Source organism: Aphelocoma coerulescens, chromosome 1A (assembly GCF_041296385.1).
Source record: "Aphelocoma coerulescens isolate FSJ_1873_10779 chromosome 1A, UR_Acoe_1.0, whole genome shotgun sequence".
In the NCBI taxonomy this organism is placed as follows: domain Eukaryota; kingdom Metazoa; phylum Chordata; class Aves; order Passeriformes; family Corvidae; genus Aphelocoma; species Aphelocoma coerulescens.
The window spans coordinates 40189363-40214242 of record NC_091014.1 but is presented as its reverse complement, the minus strand read 5'-3'; the positions used below and the strand labels follow the sequence as shown (position 1 = coordinate 40214242).

Below are 24880 nucleotides of genomic sequence, written 5' to 3'. Positions count from 1 at the left end.
ATTAAAACACAAAAAATCTTCCAAATGTATTACTTTATGAGGAGTATAATCCAAAGATACAAAGGGTGCTTTAAAAAAATGTAATGCATTTGTTTTTTAAAATACTCTGTTTTGCAGAAGAGGTTATTCTACTATTTGGTAGTTTTCATACTATTATAAGCACAAATCAAATATAATTAACAAAGTTACATGTAATATCTAATCCAGATATATCCACCAAGGAAGCAAAAATAGAGAGCATTCTACACCTCAAGTTAAGCGTACAGAAACATACTAAGGAATGGAGAAAAACCCCAGGATGATGCAAAACTGAAATGAAACATCTAGGCTGATACTCCATCTCATTACATCTTGCAACACTTCAACAGTTTTTAAATAAACAATACCTATTTTATCTGATTTTCCCAGTATTTGGAATTCAGTTTAAAAAAGGGAAGGGGAAAATCAAGTTTAGATGAAAGTGCTCAAACATACACAGATACAAACAAAGGTTCTAAATGGAAGTTGTTGATGTGATGCCCCTTTAAAGAAGCACCAGTTGAACATGCTAAATTACAAGATCCCACAAGATTTCAACAGAACTTTCCATACTTAAAGTAGCAATACTAGGGGTTTTCAAATAAAGCAGTTAGTTCCTTTCCAAGAAAGAAACCTGAATTTTTGTGCTTTGCTCCTGTGAAGACCCCTAGTGTCCGCAGAGCCCTCCAACAGACCAAGACATGTGACCATACAGATTAATTTGAGGTAACCTGGTCCAAATCTCTACTACTCAGAAAATGAAACACTGATACAGCTTTTCAGCTCCCAAGGAAGAAATAAGATCCTCCATTTTAAAAAAAACTAATGTGGCAGATGAGATCAGTGTTCATGTGAACAGCATTTTTTACTTGAGAGATACTATTTAAATGCATACCCTCTTGTTCCGTGGCTTAGTACTTCAGCTGGGCTTAAAATTAATACTACTGGATTTGTTAATTAAAAACCCTCTTTTTTATAGCATATGTTTTACAGTGAAGTATCTCTAGATAATAGATAACTATGTTACCACCGTGAAAACTGCCCAAGAAATTACCTAATAATGGGCTTTAGTTTGTATTACTGTGCAAAACACTGAGTAAAACAGACAGATTTTAATGAGAATTTAAGCATTTCCACTGTATCTTCTATAGGCTTTAAAGTATTCATCAAGCAAAATTATTTGAACACTGTGTTGCCTTTTCCTAATTCAGCTTATTTGATAGCAGTAGATCAAAATTATACATATTAAATATACATATGCAGAAAGCAAGATATTGAATAGGGAAATGCCTGAAATGCTAAATTAAATCAGAAAAATTTGCTGTAGGACATGAATAGACACCCATTTTGAATTTAATGAAGTAAACTTACATAAAAATGCATGAGATTGCTTCATAATCTAAGTGACCTTCAAAAAAATGCACGTTACCTACATAATTGCTGCCATTGATAATTGCAGGGAAATATAAATTAAAATAACTTATTTTGTAAGAGGAATATTTTGTATCTAGAAAAACATCAGTCACCTATACAATTCTGTATCCCCACACACCACAAATAGGAAGCAGTTATGCTAATTGTTAGTATTTAGCATTGCATTATGGATAGCAAACCTGTACTTAAATATCTATTTCTAGAGTAATTACACATGAGAAGGCTGTAAGTGCACATGTCTAGCAGTGGTCAATGTCTCAGATGACAATCCTCTCTGGCATCTTTAGGAAGTGCCAGGATGGCAGAGAGAGGTGTGCAGCCCAGTGCCTTGAACTGGTAGGGCCCCCTTTACAAGAACCCACAGCAGTGCACTGAGATGCCCTGAGCAACACAACCAGAGCTGACCTCAGTCAGAAAATGCCTCCTCTGCCTGGGAAGCTGTCCTGCTTCCCTGGGAGGCCTCAGGTGATAAACTGGGAAGGAGTGTGGAGCAGCTGGAGCAGCTGGAAGGACACCCTCTTCTCCCACTTCCCTGGCAAAGGGGACTCCCATGAGCTGTTTCAACTCTACTCTTTCCTCCACACCCTCCTGATCAGCACAAGGGCACAGGCCCTTCATCTTTAGGCAGGAAATATCATTTTTACCTAAGTACTGGAAAGCCTTGAGTGGCTCTGTACGAGACTAAAATCACAATTTTTGCCATTTACGCTAGCTGATATAATGAAGGAGAGAATCAGCCTCCTAATGCAAATGATACTCTGCCACCTTCAGTGTGAGGGATATACATAATATCTAAAATGTATTCTATTTGAATGAGAATATAAATAAAATTATGCAAAGAATGTGCTTGTGACACGAAGTAATTTTTTGGTGGTAATTTCTGAGTGGGACTGTTGCCTAGGCAATAGCCTATAGGGTGAGGTCACAGCTAGAACAAAAAAGCCTCCCTTTAAAAGGCAAACCAGTATGATAAATTACAGAGTTACATGAAGTTTACTGAGTTTCTGGAATTGTTCCAGCAGAGCTATAATCCACTCTGGCTGCCATTTTTGTTCTAATACCCATTTTTGTAGAGAAACAGAAAAAAAAGCAGCACATTCTCTCATGTAACATGTATGCATAAATCTCACCCAGATATCCCTGAAATCCAGAGTTTTTTGCAAAGCAAAACTCACACCTGCTGTCTGGAGTCTATTAATAGAAAATGCAACAATATCCAAACATTAGCTGAAATATTCTCCCCAGCCCCCATATACAACTCCCATCCCAAAATCTGATTACCTTGAATCTGAGAAGAGACACACATCCATTTGGAAACAGCCCGTCTGCCACAGGATGAGCCAGGAGCATTCACACACACTAACAAGATTAAATGTCTTAAACAAACATTACTCACTTATTAGAGAAAATGCACACCAGGTCAAGTGATTCATCTTTTAAAGAAGTTGCAAAAGAGTTACTCCACTTCAACACCTCCCTCTGTAATGCCACTGAACTAACTACTCATGCTTAATAAAATATTTACACTGTTTAAAATGTTTTGGACATTTCATTGTTTTTGAAGATGGAAAATTATGGTTAAGAGAGCATCTTTAAATCTGAGGAATTATACTAGGTCAAGCTCAATAATAGATGAAATTGTACACACTGTAACCAAATTTTAGTTATGAGTCTTAACAGAGATATAATGAATTAAAATACTAATTTGTACTTGCATTGTATTTCAACAAAGTATACTATATATGAATACTAAATTCCTGACAGTCCAGTGACTCATGTTGAAAAGGCTGGCTTTTGCTGCTTCTGCTCTTCACATAAATTGAAAAAGCAATGTAAAATATTACTCATTTACTGAAACTGTTAAAAAAAACAACCAAAAAAAGCTAAAATACTCCTTGGGAGTCTTGCAAACAGGACTGAAGAGTGTTAAAGAGCAGGAATTAAAAAGTGAACAGTATGGACATCTGCACTTCGGGTTCTCTTTACAGTCAGACAGGAATAAATATAGAGGATGGTTCATTTGGCTTAGTTCATGTATCTGCTTTAGGTTAACTGACTTTAGAAGTGGATGCTTCTCTTCTCTAAAAACAGATGCTAAATCACAATCTGATGGCTGCAATTGTAGATACTCAAAGTTAAGATGAATTCTACTCACTCTTTCCAGACAATAGAAAAAATCCCACCCCAAAATGCAACACTCCCTCTCTCCCAAAGAAATTGAAGAAAAATATTATGGATAAGGAGGATTTATTTAAGGAGGTAATGGTAAGATTACACCATCACCTACAAAAAGGAGAGAGATAAAAGGTCTTCTCCCTTCACCCAGGATGGCAGATCCAGCAATGGATTTAAATTGCAGCAATGCAGATTTAGACCTCCAGTTAGGATTAACTTTCTAATAGCCAGCTAATTGCTGTCTAAGCCTAAACAGACTTCCTAAGAAGGCTGTGAGTGTCCAATGCTCTGAATTTTGCTAAAAGAGCAGATACTTCTTGGAAAATATTTATGTTTAAAAGGTAGGGGACAGACAAGAAAATGTCCTTACAATTCCTCTGTTGTAAGACCAGTTCTTGGCTGATGGATTCAGTGTCCATCTTACACACCTGTCTATTGCCAGTCACTTTCCAAAGCCCCTCAGAAAGCACTGCTACTCCACCTTGGCAGCACCATTCCAGCTTTCACATCTGGTAGAGAACTTGAGGGCCCAGAAACGCACAACCCATACTTTTTTTTTAATGCTGCTCAGTGTCAGAAACAAAGGCAGCATGCCTAATTTCATTACAGTGTTGCAAATTAGCCTCCTTTAACCCAGCAACAGTCATTTGGCACAGTGGCTTCGTTTTCCATTAACTTTCCCTAATCATATTCCAAGTCCCAGTAATGATTTAATACCTTGTGTTCATTGCCAGTTTTGCTGCTGCCAGTGTTTTACCTGTCTTTTCCCCCCTCTCCCAAACCCATCACGACACAGGCTTGGCAAGGCACAGTTAGGAGAGTGCTTATCCACCATTAACACTCGCTTCATGTCTCCAAGTCTCAAGGAAGCCATCAAGTCTCCTTGAGTCAGTGAGCTTACACTCAATTAATTCCAAGAACATTGAAAGTCCTTACTTATGGCGACAAGAGGAACTATTTTGTCTTTATTTCCTCCATGCCAATGAATTTTCATGAACCAAACACATTCGCTTTTTTTGTCCTCTACCAAAATGTCACGTTTAACTGGAAAAATCCAAGTAGAAAACTTACATAAGCTAAAACATGCTTCTATTTCATCTGAGAAGTTTTAAAAAAAGAGGTATTCTCACTCAAAAAAACCAACGACAAACAAAATAAAAGAACCAAGCAAAAAAACCACACACACACACACTTTTTGGGTAATTTGATTAAACACAACAGTATGATGATACCCTATAGACTATACACAAATCACATGCTCTTTGTGACTGAGTCTCAACACCTAAACCACATGTTTTTTACTGAATTACTAACCTATACTGGTGCCTTGCAAGGGAGAGGGATACTGCTGAGATAATCCTTGGGTTTTTGCACCTTATACTTTTGCAATTCGACCTGCCTCCTCAAACTCTTCACTTTCCATAACCGATTGAGTGCCCTTGCAACAGAAGCAGGAAATGAATGTATTAGCTCTCTCAGATTTCCTTCTAACACTTCTACAATAGAATTTTGTAGCTGTTGTGTGTCTTGACTGTATCTTTTTATTCAGCATTTTCATATGATGTGTATGACTACAGGAATGAATCATTCATTTCCCCCGACCCCCTTAACATTAGCTGTGGTTGGTTTCCTGTGTCCCTTATGGTGGTGGAAACAACTCTTAATGGTCCTTCTACTGGCATTTGCACTGTTACATCCAAAATGCAATCAGCGTGCAACCACTGACAACGGAAATTTTCCTGTATCACGTTCAGAATTAGTCCCAGATGAAACTGAGCAACTTAAAATAAACCCTAACAACTCATCTGGACCCATTTGAAGCAAACACTGGTAGTTATAACACTTATTTAAAGGAATTAAGTATTACTTGTCACTCCATTAGTAGACAAACAAGCATGAAAAGAAATTTTAGTAGAAACCTGCATCTGCAGAGAATAGCAGAAACTCAAAATGTGGCAGAGTAATTCTGAACACTGTACATTTTATTAAATCTTGATAGGTCAGATCTCAAAGGGGAGCACAGTGAAATCTGAAAGACTTTGTACTAACACTTAATAATACTTAATACTTATAAATAAGTATTTCCATCTTTCATTTAAGTTCTTAATCAAATCTCTACAGGAAAGCAAAAAAAACCACATTTTATTGTGGAGAAAAATACAACAGAGTAAAACATGCTATAAGTATAACTTTTGTACAGGTACACTGCAGGGCAACCAAACAGAATGGGAATAGTTCTCTATTGTTACTGTGAGGAAGAGAATATGGCTGCATCTTATCAACCATACTCAAATACCTAACCTGGATATAGCAGACCTCAAACCTGTTCTCAGAAAGGTGAACATTAACAGTTCAACCCAGCTCATGCCCAGCTATGTCAGATGCATAGGAAAGAGGAAGCATATGAATGAATGCATATGTAAAGACTAGAGTGTATCTGTGTTACAAAATAAGAGTCTCACCCTAGCAGACTAGCCTGTTATGTAAAAAACAATACAAAAAAATTAACATATACTTGTCCTGGGTAACCCAAAACATTACTGTATTCAACATTCATCTGTGCCCCAAAATGGTCACTGTTTGTAGGAACCTAGAGTGCTGAGAATATTTCTCTGCCTGTTTTTAAGGGTTCTTACCCCCCTGAACAACACTCTTTTAGCTTCAAAATTACCAACAGTCAGACAAGAACTAGAAAATACAGTGGCGTGAATTAGGTGATAGACTACTATGTAAGATTGTCACAGGGTGAAAAATTTAGAGGTTTTGGGCTTCTCTTTGTAGTACATAGATAAGAGTAAAAAATATCAAAATGGAGGATTGTTGTTGTTCTCTTAAACCTTCTTCTCCTTCTTCTACTACTCCATATTCTGCAGTTAAAGTAGTTTGGAATGATTGGATAGAAAATTACGCAGTTCCTAGTCGTGTTACTGAATAATTGGTAGGAAAGTGAAAATAATGTACGTTTTTAGTAACTATTGGTTAAAGTATCTTTAAAAGGCTGTGTAAATCTTGATAATTGAGCTCACTCCTGCTTTTCTGTCTTCTATGCTGTACCTGGGTCACACTAGTGGCTCTGTTCCTCTGATAAGACTTAATAAACAACTATATGGAAGCATTGAAACTCACGGAAAAGTCTCGGTTTACCTTTTGAAACTCCTTGCAAGGACTTTTAGAAAATTCTCTCCCATCAGGAGGGACTTAATTTACGGCACGGTTCAGTGTCAAGTGTCTCTTTAAGACCCGGTATTGCCAGAACTGGAATTGCATGGCAGTCGGAAGTGCCGGTCACTAGAAAAGGTTGGAGCACCCAAGCCGACCTGCTCTTCCACCTGGCAGTGCTATGCTTGTCGCAGGCGGAGGCTCCGCTTTACCCAGGTTTCTCAGGTTGCAACTGTAGCCACTTGGAAAAGCTGCATTTCACAACTAGAAACTGCTTTCAGAATGAACTTTGCAAATCCCATCAGCAGCAAAGCTTGAGCTGGTCCCAGGAGCTGGGCCAACCCACACAAGTGCCAACAAACCCATTCCCCCCACCATAAGACCTGCATCAAGGAACACATCAGCACCAACACCAGTGGCATCCCACAGGAGAAAGCGGCGGGCAGCGCTGACGCCACATGCACCGGAGGCAGGTCTTCATCTACAACAAGAACTGCTCTGTAAGCTCTTGCCTTCCTGTGAGGGTACTTTTTGTCTGCCATCTTTTTTCCCTTTGTCTCCCAGACCACATGGTCAACTGGGGACCACAATTTTAGGGAAGAGACCTGACACCATTTTCCCTTTGTCTTTAAAGCCATGTGGTCACCTGAGGGCATCATTTTGTGGGTAGGGTTAGCCGCCATTTTCCCTTTGTCTCCTAACTCCTGGGGCAGGTGCCGTGTTGGAAGGGTGGGGTACCCTGACATTTTAGGCGTCTCTTTGTTCCCAGGGGGTTGTGAAATTTAGCTATTTTATATCTTGTGATTACTTCTCTTTTTTTTTTTCCTGTTGCTGTTTCACTTCTGAGTTAACAGTCATTTTTCCACTTGTATCTCCTCATATCCAATCCTTATTCCTGGAAAGAGGCTAGTTGAAACTAAGGGGATGTAAATCATTTTAGAGTGTCCACCTCTTTAAACTGTCTTAAACAAAGACAATTATTTTGGTACATTTCTCCTAAAAAACAGGGAGGCTTTTATATTCAATACTTCTTACTACACATAACTGGCTGAGCATTCAAGATTCAACTAGCTCTGAGAAAAAGTGATTCAAATTTCCTGAGGTAATTTTCTGAGGTATCTAACTTCAAGACTTGAAGAAGTTTTGCATCATTACACATGTGTCTCCTTGAAAACTACTCAAAAGACCAAAGAAGTTACATCTGTTTTGCTCAGCTCTCAGTTGGGTGAATTTGTTTTCCCGGTCCCTTCAAACTGGAGACATGACATCTTTACAGAGGACTGTGAAAAAACAGTGGAAATCAACCAGTCACGTTGTTTGAGTTCTCATTTCCCTGTGGCGCCCTTTGTGTTGACTCCAAGGCTGGAATAATAGGAAGCTATGCTCACAGTCTTACACCATCAGATAAATTCCAGAGCTTTTCCTTCTTAGTGACACTGGTAAGGACTATAATGTTTACAAGCAAGTCATTAGCTTCCGAAGTAGAAAGGAGGGTTGCTCCATAAGGGAATATTCCCCTGGAGGACAGAAAGAAAAACATGAGATAGCTTTTCCAGCAGCATATGCTAGATGAGGGACCTTCAATAAACAGTTGATACCAAAAGGGTCACTGGAGTCTCAAAGGTGGTTTTACAGTGCATACTTCTGTAAGTTTTGTCAAGAAAATAGGAGAACCTGGCGCTATTAAAAAATATTGACTTATATATACAAGTCATAGCAACGTCACACTTCAGAAATTTATATAAAAGCACAAAGAGACTGGTAAGTGGAGAGATTCATTCAACTGATACTTCTAGAAAAATGAGAAGCAATTAAAGCCTCAGATTGAAAGAGTATTATCAAACAAACATAGTCATGGAAGTAATTAAAAGTATTTGATTGCTTCATAATGGGCAGAGCTAATCAAGCTTGTTCCTAATCAAAGTGTTCCACTCATTTTAAAGGTAACAGTAAAAAATAGTGAAATTAATAAAGAACAGGTTACACTGCACTGTAGTAGCTACAGCCTAGGTAACACTGGCCTGGGTACATCATCTACCATGCAAGGAACCAATGTGGATATTCTATTCACTGCATCAAAAGGATGAAAAAGCATCTGCTCATTAACAACCCAGTCACTTACATTCCAGTGGGGTTGCTTCAAGTAGGTCAGGGATGTGGAGGAATGTGTGAATCCAGATTTCTGAACTACTTATACATCCACCTGTGGCAGCTGGCATTCCTGCCCACAGGCAGTATAACAGACTTTGTCCATCAAGGTAGGGTGGGGAAACTTCTCTGTGTTTCCTTATCTAACTGGCTAGCAATCATTTTGGTTTTAAACGAAAAAATATTTTTATTAATGTGAATGAAAGCTGAGTCTTTTTGCTCTCTCCCTCCTACTAATGCAAAATAAAAACTCATTTAATGATGGTGGGCAAGAAACGAAACCGTCCAGGTGACGCATAACAGAACGATGCATCACTCTGATCACAATTTAGATGAACGCAGGCTTAACCTACCAGACTTAGCCTATCTAAATGCCAGTGCTATATCACTGACTCTGCAATGTTTTACCTTAATGAAGTTAGAGTCAAAACAGAAAAAAAACCAAACAGGTGCATTTTTGAGGTATGCCATTTGCTACACTAACTACTAATCTTAAGAGGTAGGAACACATGAATTGACTCATTACCAGCAGCAACTCACCCTCCAGTGACACAGTTCAGTCAATCCCAAAGCATTTTACCAGGGAGAGCAGCACCACTTTCTCAACAGCTCAGAGGGAGATGGTACATAATTTGCCCAGGGTCAGCTTGGTAGAGCTTGGACTGTAACTCAATTCAGCATCAGCCTGGTAAACTAACGGATCATAAAACTTTATTAAAAAAAAGCATCAAGTGTTTTCTTTTATCGTGTAACATGTGAAAGTTATATACACATTGATTATACATGATGAATCATGTTACAATACCTAAGGATGTAACAGAACAACAATCATTTATCATTGACTTGATACTGTTGTTATAATCTGGATTTGAAATAACTAAATATGTATGCTTACTTGAAACACAACTCACAGAAGAGTCTCTAAGAAGAAGAATTCTAGTTTATTGCAATTTCTGGGTGTAAGTTCTCAGATCAGTTAAGACAGCTCAGTTTCTCTTAAACTAAAACTACTGGACTGCCACCACCCTTCAAAAACACCCCCTCCAACAGACTTTGGAAAATAAACCAAAGCTGGATCAATCTCTATTTTCAGCTACAACAGTATGAATTTGAAGAAAATGCTAGTGTTTTAATGTTCAGTGTTTATGCTCACAAGTTGCTTTGCTGACATGAAACATGTCAGTGCTCTTCTTGTAAAACTTATCAACCATCCTTTTTCCCTAGTCCCCTTCTTACAACACAGTTCCAGTATAGCACAGAAAGTGGGCAGCCTCCTACGACAAATACAGACCAGATTAAATATTACACATAAATACCATATTGCCACCCATATTCTGGGAAGCTTCAAGTATACCTAAACCATTTTATGAAGGTGAATGAAAATATAGCCATGTTTACTAAATTAAATAACCACATTTACTTGAAACAAAATTCTTATCTTATGAACAGACTTAACTGCAATGTTTATTACTGCCTTTCTTTCATTTACTGCATATCTGCATATCTGGGATTGTTATGAAACTTAAGAGTACATCAGCCATGGGCAAAAAGCCACTTTTCACTGATAGACAAGTAGGTATTTATTCCACTCTAGACTTTTAAGCAAGTTCTGGACCTGCTTAGCAAAGAATATTACAGCTAACATAAGGAAGAATACAATATATTTTACTTGCTCCTTTCTTTGCCTTTATCCCAGTGCCATGGTATCCTGTGAATGAAGATCTAGCGTGTCAACCATTGTAAATGCAGTGTTAGCCCAAAGCAGTGAATTACTGTCACACCGTCTCTCAACAAGAAACTATATACATTTATTACTGCACTAAGTAAACTTACTAACCAAGTGGGCTGAACCAGTTCTTGGTCAGTTCCATTCCCATCTCAATCTAAGCACTGGGAACAGAAAAGAAAGATCATGAAGAGACGATGAATAAGTAGAAACATTTCCTATTGCTTGCAGGGAATTGTCTGAAATCCTGCCCTAAGTCTCCAAGAGGAGATAGGGGGAGACTATTATCTCTCATCGAGTTGATGAATTGTTAACTGTTTAATCAATACAGAAAGCAACATGTGTCTAACAAACAATCATTTATGTCTGTGAAGGAAGGGAAGGATCTTTATTGTAGTTAAGAAATACACTGATTAAAGAAAAGGACAAGTTTTAGGAGAAAATACCAATCTGTATTGATCTCCTGAAGGATTTCAAGAAGGAAATTAATCAGGAAGATGGATGTAATCAAGAATTACAGAAATGCAGAATTCCTGGGCAGCTCAGAATCTCAAATACACAGCAAGTCTGCTGGATGAAGGGAGAATGGAGAGAAGGTGGGGAGAGATGGACAAGAAGCCTTCCAATGAAATTTTAGTAACAGAGAGACCTAGCATAATCTACCTATCATTTCTCCTTTCCTATCTTTTATAACTATTTTATAGACATCTTGAAAGTATTTCACACCCACAGATTCAGCTCATGTTCTCCAATCAGCCAAAGAATAAAGGAGCATGTCCATGTACATACTGCAAAGGACTTGTGAAGAACTGGTATCCAACTGGTCCAGAACTGTTGTGCAGTAACAGTGATAGACTGCAAGGCTCCCTGGCATGCAGAATACCAAACCTGTGAAGATGTCAAGGGACATTTCCATACACTGTCTAGTTTCACTATGTTCTACAGGGTTCTATCAAGTATCTTTTGTGGCTTTGAAACTAATTGGGTAGTACAGTAAAGGGAAGCAGCTTGCATTGTCTCAGAGCCTACACAGGATCAGCAGTAGAAGCACAGACCAAGACTTGGCAAACTGTGACATCTGCAACGATGTCAGTTTTAAAAGCTTTCTGCATCACTCCTCTGACTGCATAAAAAGTTACTCACCAGCTGCATTGTTAGGAGATGAAAGAGCAAAGTAAATAATAGCATAATATGGGCAGAAGAATTAAATGCTATAGCATGAGAATATAACTGTTATGTGTATTTGCTTCCTATTTGTAAGTTATGCTTGATATTGGTTGAGTATAACACACACAAAAAAAAGGTAACTGGATGATGTTAATGCAGCATAAACTGTCCTCTGGACCTTAAATACAGTAAACTGCCATTTAAAAAAGAATAAAGGCAGTAAGGCAGTCACATTAACTAAACATTGTGGAATCCACCTTACTACAGTTTGTCTTTGCACAGGAAAACTGTAAGCAGTATTATAGCACAAATTAATACTGGTTTCTACTGTAATCTCACAAGTGTGAAAAAGAGAAAAACTAAAAATGCATTTATCAACAGCACCACAATATTTATTTTACATCAATAACCTCAAAAGCTTTATTAGAAATTTTAGTTTCACCTGGACTTTGAAAAAATCTAAATAATTGGACTTCTGAAAACCATTAGTAACTGAAGAGACAAACTGCTTATGTTATACTGTGCTCAGTCTGAATTCCAGATAGACTCAACAGCCTCCTACATAATGTAACTGTCCCGGAATGAAAGGAGGTTTTTTTTCTTTCTTTCAAGCATAAAATACAGGAACACTAGAAGCAGGCAACATGTCTCTAGTGCAGCATTTGGGCTCTATTAGTCAAAGTGTTGTATTCCTTAAGTATACATCAGAGGATAGATGTGCACATAAAATACCATATGTCAGTTTCAAAGCTATAATTTACATAGTTATTTAAACTTATGCAAATGAGGACATTAAAGCTGAGACACACACCAATAAAAGGAAATTATAAGTTAGAGCTGCCACATTGTCCTTAACTTCCTGTGAGTGACTAGGTATAGTAGAACATATGGCACCCACGTTCTCCCACTGTTCCCACTGCTCCTGAGAGAAGGCCATATGGGCTGCAGTACCTAGACACAACAGGGCGCGTGAGGAACACACGGTAGCCTTACCTCGCCGTTTAACTCTTACAGAGCTCGTGCCAACTACCTGGAAACAATCCTTAAGCTGTGGCCCTTTTTGTCCTGGTTACTGCTCCTGGTTCTTTTCACAGAGCAATATGAACTAGAAGGAGGAACTCATATCCATTCCCTGACTCAACCTGGAGAATACCAGATTTTCAAGCAAGGTTCATAGGATTTTCTACCCTGCAACATACTCATGAAGTAGCTTGGTGTAAGTCACCAAGATGTCTCATCTGCGAATTGCAAGGCCTTCGCCTGTTCCAGCCTGGAAGTAATGGTTACGGAAGAGTTGATCTCCTTAAGCCTGGACTCAATCTCCTACCGTTTTCGCTTGCACAAAATACTGGATATAAAGTCTGAACAAGAGCTTTGTGGGTCATCTTTGGTGAAGTTTTAAAATCATAATACAGATGACGCTGACAACCAAAGACAATATATTAGCAATAAGAAGGTTTGTTTTGCAAAAATGGCAGAGGCTCAATTTTACCCAGTTTGACAAAAAAACATGTTCTAATTGGGAAATTATTATGGTTATATTTCTAGCCCATAGTAAAAAAAAAGTGGTTTGTTTTGCTTGGGGCTTTTTTCACAGAAAGCTCCTACCATTCCAGCGGGTTTTTTGCTAACTGAAAAAAAAAAAGACATTAATAAATTTAGCATTTATAAAATAGCCTTCCTCTAGTTTATACTTAAGAACTTTAAAGTGCTTTTAAATTAAAAAAAAAAACAAAAAACCCCAACTATTCATGTATGTCTCTAAATCAAAGGAGACAGATAATATATAATAAAATCAGGGAGATTAGCAAAAAAAAGGCCTAGGGATCTAATACAGATACCATACTATTAGGGTTCACCTGTTTATTCCACATTTTCAAACAGTAAAAAAACCCCAAAAGTTCATGGTTTCTTCCAGATGAAAGAACATGGTAGAAGACCAAAAATATAGATCTCACCCATGCACCTTCCCATGTTGTTACTCAAAATTTAGCATCATTTTACTAAATAGCTTTAGTTAATCCATCAATAAGAACAGCATAGCTTCTATTTTCTGAAAATCCCTCAAGTTTTCCAAGACTGTCTACTACCTCTCAGCACTAAACTGTCAAAACCCTAAAGCTTTACAAGACATCTTCATTCAGACCAAGAAATTTTACTTGAACATATTTGAAAATGAATAGGTTGACAACTACTATTTGCTACTGTGGCTGCCTGCTAGGAAGTCAAAGAATTGTAAGACAATCAAAATACTTGAGTCAGAAGTAGCATATTTAAACAAAAAAAGACAATACAGGCTTTATTGCACTAACTCTAGCTAGCCATTTTCCCCAGAAATTGCTCCTGGAGAAACACGTACATCCTTTCAGGAACCTTCCCCTTTCCTACACGATGATGTGAGACTCCACCAAAAGGCTCACCTGTCTCAGGGGAGGAAGCGGTCTGAGCGTATGTAGGATGCCTGCATCATGTGATGTCTCCTACTGACACACGCCAGAAGCCACAGCTTACAGATGCTCATGCTGTAAAATGCTCTTCTGGGTTTAGAAAACGCTCTGCCAGTCAGCTGGGAATGCACAAAACTGTAGCTCTGCTGCAGCAAGGGGAGGAAGGTCTGGATGAATTGAATCTCTTCCTGACAGATTGATATTGGTCCCTTTATTATTCCATGGTGGAAGAATCCACAGGACACATGTGTAACAAAATAAATGTAGAATAAAAAGAACCCTAAACAGTTACTTACTCTGCATATTTGAATACACAGTTGTTGACAGTTCTCCCCAAGTGTAGCCTTAGTGTAAATTATGTCAGGATCACTGACAACTCAGTGACCTGAGGTAATCTGACCTGAGACTACCATTATTTCAGCTAAATGAGGCCTTAGCCATATCAGTTTCTTTTATTACTGATCATATGAAGTTTAACAAGGGCAAGTGCTGGATTCTGCTCCTGGGGTGGGGCAATTCTGGTGTGCATAGACTGGGGAGAAGCAGTGCAGAAAGAGACATGGAGGTGCTGGTTGATGGCAAGTTGAACATGAGCCAGCAGTGCCCTGGCAGCCAGGAGGGCCAACCCTGTCCTGGGTGCATCAGGCACAGCATCACCAGCCAGGCAAGGGAGGGGATTGTCCTTCTCTGCTCTGTACTGAGGCAGCCTCACATCAAGTTCTGGGGGCAATTTTGGGCACCACAGTATGGAACAGACATTAAGCTATTGGAGAGTGTCCAAAGGAGAGCCACAGAGATGGTGAAGGGTCTAGAGGGAAAGCTGTATGAGGAGCAGCTGAGGTCACTTGGTCTGTTCAGCCTGGAGGAGACTGAGGGAAGACCTCATCATGGCCTTTAACATCCTTACAAGGGTGGGAGGAGGGAGAGGTGGGTCTTCTCTCTCACGACCAGTGGGAGGACTCAAGGGAGTGACATGAAGCCAACTAAGGGGAGGTTTAGGTTGGATATCAGGAAAATGTTTTTCACCCAGAGGGTGGTGGAGCACTGGAACAAGCTCCTCAGCGAAGTGGTCCCAGTTCCAAGCCTGTAAGAGTGCAAGAAGCGTTTGAACAAGCTTTTAGAAGCTTGTTCACACATGGTGTGATTCTTGGGGCGTCCTGTGGAGGGCCAGGAGGTATTTGATGATCCTGATGGGTCCATTCCAACTGAGCTATTCTATGATTCTATTTGCTTATGTGAAGCTTTAGAAGGAGACAAACTTTTTGGCCACAAGACAAGAGAGACGAAAACATATTCCTTATCTTTCTTGTTTGAAACAGGCTTGAAAAATATCCTCTCTGTTTAAAAATAAATAAAAGGATGTAATTTTATTAGTAATTCCCACAGACACTGACTTGGGGATGTTCCCATAACACTATGAACTGCTGGCTTGGGGAAAAAACAGTTTGAGTTCCATGTACATAACAAACCAATGCTACAGGTTAATCTCTAAAGACCTCCTATGACTGCACTGAGGAAATCAAGTGAAGTTGCAGACGTCATTGTGAGTTGTTCACTTTAAAAAGGGCTTATAAATGCAGTAATTCACAGTAATGATCAGTACATGTAACTCATTCTGAGATGCAAGAGAAATAACATGAAGTCATTTTCCTACTGTTTCTTTCTTGAGGAGTAGTTCAGAGAGGCAGCATCTTTCCACTGTATACAGTGTACTGATCATATCTGATGTCAACCTAAAGTGTCCCAGCTAGTAAGTGACGTTAGGTAATGATGCATTCATTCTCTGAGTTAACTATATTATGTCTGGGCTAAAAATCTCTTTATCGGAGGACATAAAAGCACTGTACTCCATTGGATAGGTTGAGGAAATCAGATCTTGGCAAACACTAACAATATGGAGTCAAAATTCTGTGGCAAATATTGAGCATAACCAAAGAGACAGGGACCAAAGAAATCTAATGTATTTTCTTAGTGAGTATTTCTGAATGAAGTACTTGTGTGAGGTCACATGAGAGCAGAAATGTCATGAGCCACTCTCTGGGCCTTCCAAAACACCTTGTGGAGCCCAGAGACATGCTGGAGTGCTGTGCCAGATGGAGATGGCCAGCAGCACTGTGGTGGGCAAATTTACTAGGGTCTTACACTCTCTTCTCTCCTTGCCTGGAGTTACAGCTTCTCTTAGGAATGGCAGCCAGTATACGGATAAAGTGCTCCAACTGCTGGTGCCAGTCTTTCAAATGACAATGAAGGATGGTGGGAAGTGTTATCACTGAGAGGGATCCTGGAGGGGCAACAGGGGCCAATTAGTAAGAAAATAAGAACAGAGCAGCCGCAGAATTCAAACAAAAAACGGCACACAAGGGGGAAGGCTATTCTGAAATGGTCATCCTTCAGTGACCCTTCTGATGCTGCTGCTCAGACCTTTCCCCTTTCCTACTGCTAAAGTTAGCCACTCAGAAAAAAAGAATCATGATGTGATGAGGAAGAGAAAGTTTTCTTCTCCTTCAAGCTGTGAAACATCTTTGCTGAGCAATACATAAATGTCAACACCAATGTGTTGTGGTCCACAAAAAAAAGCATTATAGTTAGAAATAACAGATGCTCTTGCATTTCCTAGTCAGGTGGATTATGGTGTCTAGAAATATTTTTTGAGAACAGCTCTTTGAAGCCCCAGCTATATACCATAACCAATTTAATCTGCTCTATACATAACTGAAATGTACTAAGGTCTGAATTTCTTACCTGGAGACCAACTTTTTCCAAAGTTCAGAGGTTATGGCCTGAGATCCATTAATTTATCTTAACTTTGCCTAGCTGGCCAAAGTTAAGGCTAGCCCAGGCTCCTTGGACTGCAGGGGCTTGTCACAACAGTAGGACTGTTTGCATTGCTTCTCCAAACAGTGTTTTTTGAGTGGATTCAGTTTGTTGTTTTGTGTTTGTTTTTTTCATGTACACTTAATAGTTTTGGACTCATGTTTTAGTAGGAAATTTCACAGCTTTCCAAATTCAGAAATAATCTAAGCAAAGTGAGCTATGTGTTCCCACCACTGTAAGAGCAAGCCAAAGATTCAGCTAGCCTCTTTTCAAGAGCATGGCTTTCAGATCATCACCAACAGCATTCCTCTGGAGAAAAAAAAATATTTATGAACAGAAGAAAATCTGTAGAGAAGATTTTTTTTTCTTTTAGAACAGTGTATTTCTGTATTTTCATAAAACTGTGTGATCTCCATCCCACTAAGATGCCTGAATAAGGCCTGGTTTTTTTCTCTCTTTTTGGTTTCTTTTTCTTTCTGTGCTTTTTATACCTGGCAGGATTGCTCTGGACCTTGGAGCTTTGTGGTTCATGCATTTCTTTGTCAGGTTAGATTTGCAGATTGGCCAGAAACAAGACAAGACTTGTCAGTGTTAATGTTCCTGGCACTGTCTCTTCACAAATCTTTGGTATTTGCTGGTTTGCTTATCTCATGCAATAAAGTTCAACCACATTTTGCATCTGATTAAGAACCAGCCATCTAAAACCATTTTCCCCCTTGCACCTGAAAAATGAAAAATCTACATACTGGAGTTAAACTAACCTATTCCTTTAAGAAATAACTCTGGAAAGGCTACACCCAAATTAAGTACTCCTCAAGTATTACAGATGGCTCCATATGAGCTACTGAAAAGTTTCCACTTTAGTGCACCATGAATCAGACCCTAAACATGGTGTGTTGAAACTAAATTACTACTGTTGGATCAATAAACACATTTACTGTTCTCTAGTCTCGCTGATTATTAAATGGCTTGTAAGGTCACATAAACAATTTTCCATGACTTCCAAAATAATCACACCTGGCATTTAATTTCCTTTTTCTCCTTAAGCCATATTATTTTAGGATAGGCTCAAATGGGCCCATGGTGTTCTTCCTCCTTTTACCATTCATTCCTAGAAGTAACAGGTTCTTCAACTGGTATCCAGGTTTGCTGGTATCTAGCTGATTATTCATATTAAAATATGGTTCATATTAATTTATCACAGAGCTCATAACACCCACATTACACTTAACTAACTTTTTTTAAGTACACCGTCATTATTTAGTTGCTTACAGTTATGGCAGACTGAACAACAGGGCTAAAATAATCTATGTTTCATCTCCTACTTTGTCAGTCTTCAGAGGAGGGGGTGGGAGAGACACGACTAGCTTGTAGATTGAAATACTGATTTTCAAAAACTGAACTGAGGCATAAATATGTAATTTTCTTTGTGCTGGTATTCTCTCACTTCCATTCTCCACCTTCTCCACACTCTTTCCAGTCCACTTGTTTTGTTTAAAATATGAGAGGATATAGGAAAGGAGCCAAAAGCGCTGACCCATGAAAATACATGCAAATTTGGTTGGGCTGAAGCTATTAAAAGTTGCTAGATGTAGCTGATCCTAAATCTGACCTGTTATTCTTGCTAGAGAAAGCTAAATAATAAAGCACAAAACTAATAACACCATGAATTCCACATCCACTTCCTCCAACATGCATATCAATAATGATTTGCATTTTACTGGTATCATGTAGAGCAAGATACGACCTTAATTTAGCTTTCTTGTGGGTCTTTAATTTTATATTAAGCTTTCAGTCCTCCATGTCAGCTGGACAACAAAATGGGCAGTAGACAAGACTGAGGATGCAAGAAGACTGAGAATAATCTCTAGAGACTAGAGACACTGATCAAGAAACAAATGCTTCTTCCATTCCTGTATGATCATAGAGAAAAACCCTGTCCTAATACATAGAGACAATGGAAATAAAGTTGCCTGGGCAACATAATAGCACTGCCTAGGTTTTAGTGCTTGACTTCACAGCTTTTACATTAATCTTCTCTGTAATTTTATCCTGCATATGTGTGCTTAATTGTGAGAAGAACAACTGAGTTCAACGCAGGCTTATATCCCGGTTCCACAAAATGGTCTCTAGCTTACCCACCACAATAAAAGCTGAACTGTACTTTAAGACTGGAAGAATGTATTTTCACTTATATCCAAATACAGTGGTATGGTACTCCATGTTCTCTCTTTCTGTTAAAAACCCTCACATTTACTTGCAAAGAAAAAATAATACTTATTTTAATAAGAAATTTAGCTTACAGATATAACTAGATTTGCAAAACAGCTTGCCACTATTTAGCTACTTGAATTAAGCTTAATTCAAATTTCTGTATTTCACTTTAAAAAAAAAAAAATCACTGTCCTCTAAAAATTGTAATGCTGAAGCAAAAGGCTATAGAACAAGGCACTGCAAAAGCTGTCTCTCCCTTTCCCTATGCAACTAAAACCCTAATTTAGCACACGTTACAAGTTGTAGTTTTACCAGGCAGGGCTGTATCAAATGATAAACTCTTTAAAGTCATCAGTAGTGTAATTATCATTCAACAGAATCACAGATTATCATTCCTGCAGCCGGTATAACTTCATAGATAATTCACAACAAATTAAGTTTTTATAAAAGAAAATTGAAGAGTATTACTTTTAAGAGTACTTATTTTCTAGCTCCAACTTGAAACCTCATTTCCCTATCCTATCAGAAAAAGGGGGAAGGAAGATTCATGCTTATTTATTAGAGCTGTTCAAGTAATTGGACTTTTCCTGGCAACAGCAATTTCCTTGTCAAAGCTAGTAATCATAGCACCCACTTTTGTTGCTACATGATTCATTTTTGTAAGTTTAGTATGTATTACATAATATCTGACTATTTTTCAGTTGTTTTGTTGTCCTTTCAGAAGGATTATTTTGAAGTTTGATCAATCTCTCATTAAAAGCCAGGGAAAGATTCAGACCATCTATACGAGTATTTGCATTGGTCCTTAAGGTCTAAAAAGTGACTGCCTGGTCCAGAATTCCTGTATGTGCAAATAAATAAGAGGTTTGGGATATTTTTTGCTCTGAAGTAAGATGATAGAAGAAGTGTATATTTCTGCACCTAATGTGAGCTGAACAGTTAATAATCACACTAAACAGAAGCATCCCTGAGAAAAAGGAAGATGATTCTAGTAACTGCAGCCAGGTTAGCTTGCCATTTATTCATGTATTACAATCCAAGTAAACATTACCTGGAAGGATGCAATCTACCCTGCCAAGAGTATCTGGATGCTATAGACTGATTAAAATTACTCTTTATGCAACTTACATTTTATTAAAGTTTAAAGATAATTGCTATTACTCAGATTAGCATAACAAAGCAGCACCACAGATTTCAGGAAGAGAAAGGACTTCTTGAGAACTGTTTAAACTTCAGCATTGAACATGACAGAACATTAATTCTTTGGTGAGAAGTGAATATAGTATTGAAAATGGCAACATAATTGTTCAATACTTTGTGCTGTTACTCTCCCTGTATATTCATCCTAAGATACTGTTTTCTCTAGAAAGAATGACATTTGAAAACGTTTGTTTCCAAGCATTTGTTCAGAATTTTGCACAGCAGCCCAAAAAGTGGGGATTGCATGGAAATTGTTGTCTTCTCCAATCCTGCAATACTTCCTTCTGACATCATCACTTTTAGAGACCCTATCACACATGGACAATAATGAATCATTTTCTGGGGGCAAATCAGCTGTCATAGTTGTGATGTCTTCTGCAAGAAGAGAACCTACCCCAAGGAGTCAGCAGGCAGCCACAGGGAAGACCCCTGAGCAGCAGGAGGAGTTTACTGCCTTATTCATTCCTTTCATTCCAGTGTTTGCTCCTGACTTCTGATCTTAGCTTATCCTTTGCTCTAATTTAACCTATGGATCCATTACCAAGGACTCCTGATCTTGATATAATCAGTGTTGGGTTTTTTTTTCTCTGGCTCCTCTTTCTGCTCCTGATGGTAAATTTGGAAGAGCAATGTTTGCTTTCCTTATCAACAGGCCTTGCTACCCACCTGCAAGATGCCCAAAGGAAGCAGACAACAGGAATACACAGCTTCTTTTCTAAATTCTCTTTTCTGTTTAAAAAAGAACATAGCCTATATTTGATTAGAGGTCTCCAAAAAGTTACTTTCAACATTTATCTAAACAATCTTTGCCTTTATTATATCCATATTTTACCTTCTCCTTTGTCTTTTCAGTAGCCCTGTCCTTCTGTTGCATACTGTTATAAACACATAGGAGTAACACAGGTGGCCAGATATAAAGTTTCAAAATTCAAACAGAATCAGCTTCGTAGAATTTGAGTAGTTGAGATATCATGACTGCAGGAGGTATGAGGCTTACACTGCTGATTCTGCTGGCAGCAATGACATGGAGCCAGAAAAGAAAGAGCGTCGTAAGTCAGAGCCCATGAAATCACACCTACCTCTTCATCACCAACACACAAATCTTCATGCTTTTTTTGTGAGGCACATTCATCATCTAAATTATGCCAAAGAGCTTTCAAAACAAATAAAAAAAGTAAATCAAAATCTTGAACTGCGTGCAGTGATCTCACACAGCAAGCTATGATAGCCACTATGGCAAAGCAAAAGAGAAGGACACCCTTAGTTAATAATAACAGAGAATAATTATATATCAATAAAGTTTTACTAACAAGATTTCTAGATGATGTTTCAAAAGCAACCAAACCTCAGTGACTTCAGTATAGGGAGATGGAGAAATTTAAATAATTATTATGCATAGTTAATTCCTTTAATTGGTAAAATCCAATGACAGAGAGAGTATTTACTTTTGAGTTACACAAATACTTGAAGATAATTCAGTATTCATACTGTGAAAAAACAAAAAGGACCATTTTCAGCATAGCTAACAGAATAAAACCCTTGCAAACCATATCTAAATAAATGCATAGGTTTTAAAACCAAAGAGTAGGACACTCAAAGGAAGATTATTTTGATAATACATACTACAAACAGTTATATGTGATTTGATTTTTTCTGAAGAGATTTTGGTTTAATTTACAGACAAAATAATCCATAATTCAATATAAAAGGGATTATGTGTGTCTAGAAGGAAGGTTGGGTAGCATGCTAGCAAATGGCAATTTAATTTTTCAAGTTTTACATCCTGACTTTCTGTGAAGTCTCCAGTTAGTTTAATCATTAGCATGAAAAACTACCTAACACTTCCACTGATGACTAATTTTGCCACCCCAGTGGTAGCTGATCAAATGTCTCTTGCTGCACATATGCTGAGCACACAGCTCCCAGAATGTCTGGCAAAATACTCAGTATTTTTTCCTTCACTTGGATTCATAAAGCGTGTTACGTCACTCTTGCTTGGGCTCCTTCCACCTTTTCATCTTTCCATTCTGGTATAAATGTCTGTGTGAGGCAACTGAGAAAGAGGTTTATAACTTGTTAAGTGTTTTACAGGACTCAGAATATGACATCAGAGAAGCCCCAATGAGGCATGTGGTGCTATCAAACATACCCTTGAGTACACCAAGCATCTCCCAGAAGTAGGATGTGGATCTCTCACGGCTCTTGTGTAGCACCCAGCAGCCCCACAGAGAAATCTCTATGAAATACCAAAAAAAAACCCAACCAGGTGCCTCTGTCTTTGTGGGTAAATCAATCAAGTTCCACATCTGTCCCTATGAAACTACAAAATGATACAAAAACCTCACAATAATTCAAGTTAGCAAAGGAAAAGTCTGACTGAACAAGAAGGCATGAACTACATCCAAAGTTTGAGTTCTCATCTTAATCATTACAACTACTGCTTGGATAAGTTTCCTTTAAAACTTCCCCTCTCCCATTTGTCCTCCATCACTTCTTGTGTGACTGGAAACCTGTACACATTCACTCATTTCCACATTTATTGGTAACTTGACCCTCACAGCTTCCTGCACTGTACCACTGTGTTAATGTTAGCACAGTCTAACAGCGAGTGGATCTAAAAGAAACTAGTTGTATTAACATTACATTCATTATATGTACCAGCTACATTTCCATTTTTCATGGTATAGCTGTTAAAAGACACGCAGTATATTTCTAAAATATCCATATTCCTTCCCATTGTTTTCCATTGATCATCCTTTTAAAATACAATATTGAGAAGTCTTCTAAATTCTTTGAATTCTTTGCATTGTGACTAACCTTTCCTCAAAGCTCAAGACACAGAAAATCCAAACAGCAAACTCAATTCCTTAAATATCCTCTAGCTGGGGACCAAGAGACAAGAATTTTTTTTGTTCAGACATTCAATACAATAGCAAAACATGCAAAATAGCAAAATATGCAAAACATAACAAAAGGCATGTGGTATTTTGAATTAACTAAATAATAACCCACAGATCCCTGCTTCTGTATGTTCTTTATGTAAGAACAAAAGAGTTCTCTACAGAAGCACACACAGTATCTGTATTTTTCTGAGGTCCAACATTTGCAGCTTGGAAAAATCTCCACAGGTTGCACATTCTGCATCTCCAACAAAGCAGAGCTGCAGGCATAACATGACCTGAACTGACAAAGTCTCTGTGGACTAGGCAGTATCACGTGGAAGACTGTAATGGGCACTGTCTACTACCTTTTCTGCTTAATTATAGGCATAGCAGGAAAGTAACCTGGCATTGCTGTTGAAGAAGGCTGTACTACTACACTATAAATCTAACTACTGAAAATCCAATTTCTTCCTTGCTTAAATTATTGCTAAGACACGGGGAGTAAAATCACAGGACAAGCTTCTGTAACGCAGAAGTAACCATTAACAACTTGAGTTGTTATCTAGCAAATGAAGTAAAGGACTAAGGTAACAGCTCTTGAGTTTTCAGGACTAGCTATGACAATATTCCCCCTTGTGGCCTTGGGCAAGTTACTTAACCTCTCCACATGAGAGTCCCCATCTGTAAAAATGAGGATAATGATATTTACTTACCTCTCTCAGAGGAGATGTGAGAACTAATTACAATAATTTGTGTAAAGGGTTTTGAACCTGAAGAGCACTACGTAAAGCGCTAAGGAAATAGTGTTTATATAAAAGACTGAGGGGAAGAGAAGATTCAACTTACACAGTAACACATCAGTTTAAGAAAGAAACGTAACTTTGTTTTTATGCCCAATCAAACTATACATCTGACACAACTCTCCTACTACAAAGCAAGTTTAGTTATAAAGCACACAGGTATCAAGGCTTTTTCACAGTACTGACCATTCGTATTCTCCTTCTGTCTAAACTTTGTGAAGGGGATCATCCAAGGTAGTTGCCAAAATTGCCCTACAGTATTCCAGAATATGCCACCCAGATAGATTGTGATACATTTATTAGGCATATTGACATTTGTTTACCCCAAGCACTCTTGACACTTGTTTTGGTCAAGATCTGGACATTGTTTACCTACTGACTTTGGTGGATGTCACTGTTTTCATAAGGGCCTTACTATGTTATTTTACAACTGTATTTTAATGTGACAACATTATCAAGTGAAAAAAACAAAGAAGAGTAGTTATTTTAACCAGAAGTAAGTACAATTATTCTCTGTATATACTTTCTGGCAAGTCTACCAACATATCAAAAAAGACTTGTTTCCCTTGCCCCAGGTCAGAGAAGGCAGACTTACTACAAAGGGGGAGAAACCAGCTGCAGGAGACCAAGGTGACCCCAACTGGGTGTGTAAACCAGAAGAGACAAGGTTTGGGGTTTGGTTTGATTTGTGGGGTT

At 38.3% G+C, this 24880-nt stretch overlaps 1 protein-coding gene across 6 annotated transcripts in view; it reads right to left on the bottom strand.

Annotated features, from left to right (window-relative positions):
• SYT1 (synaptotagmin 1) overlaps window positions 1-24880 on the bottom strand; it is a 339727-nt gene that overhangs the window by 281565 nt on the left and 33282 nt on the right. The window contains exon 1 of one of the 6 annotated variants that reach the window (XM_068999524.1): window positions 9475-9543. The exons of the other annotated variants lie outside the window; for them this stretch is intronic. The gene's annotated coding sequence lies outside the window, so the exon portion shown is untranslated. Of the gene's footprint in view, window positions 1-9474; window positions 9544-24880 lie in introns of those variants that run through there. 6 annotated transcript variants of the gene reach the window in all.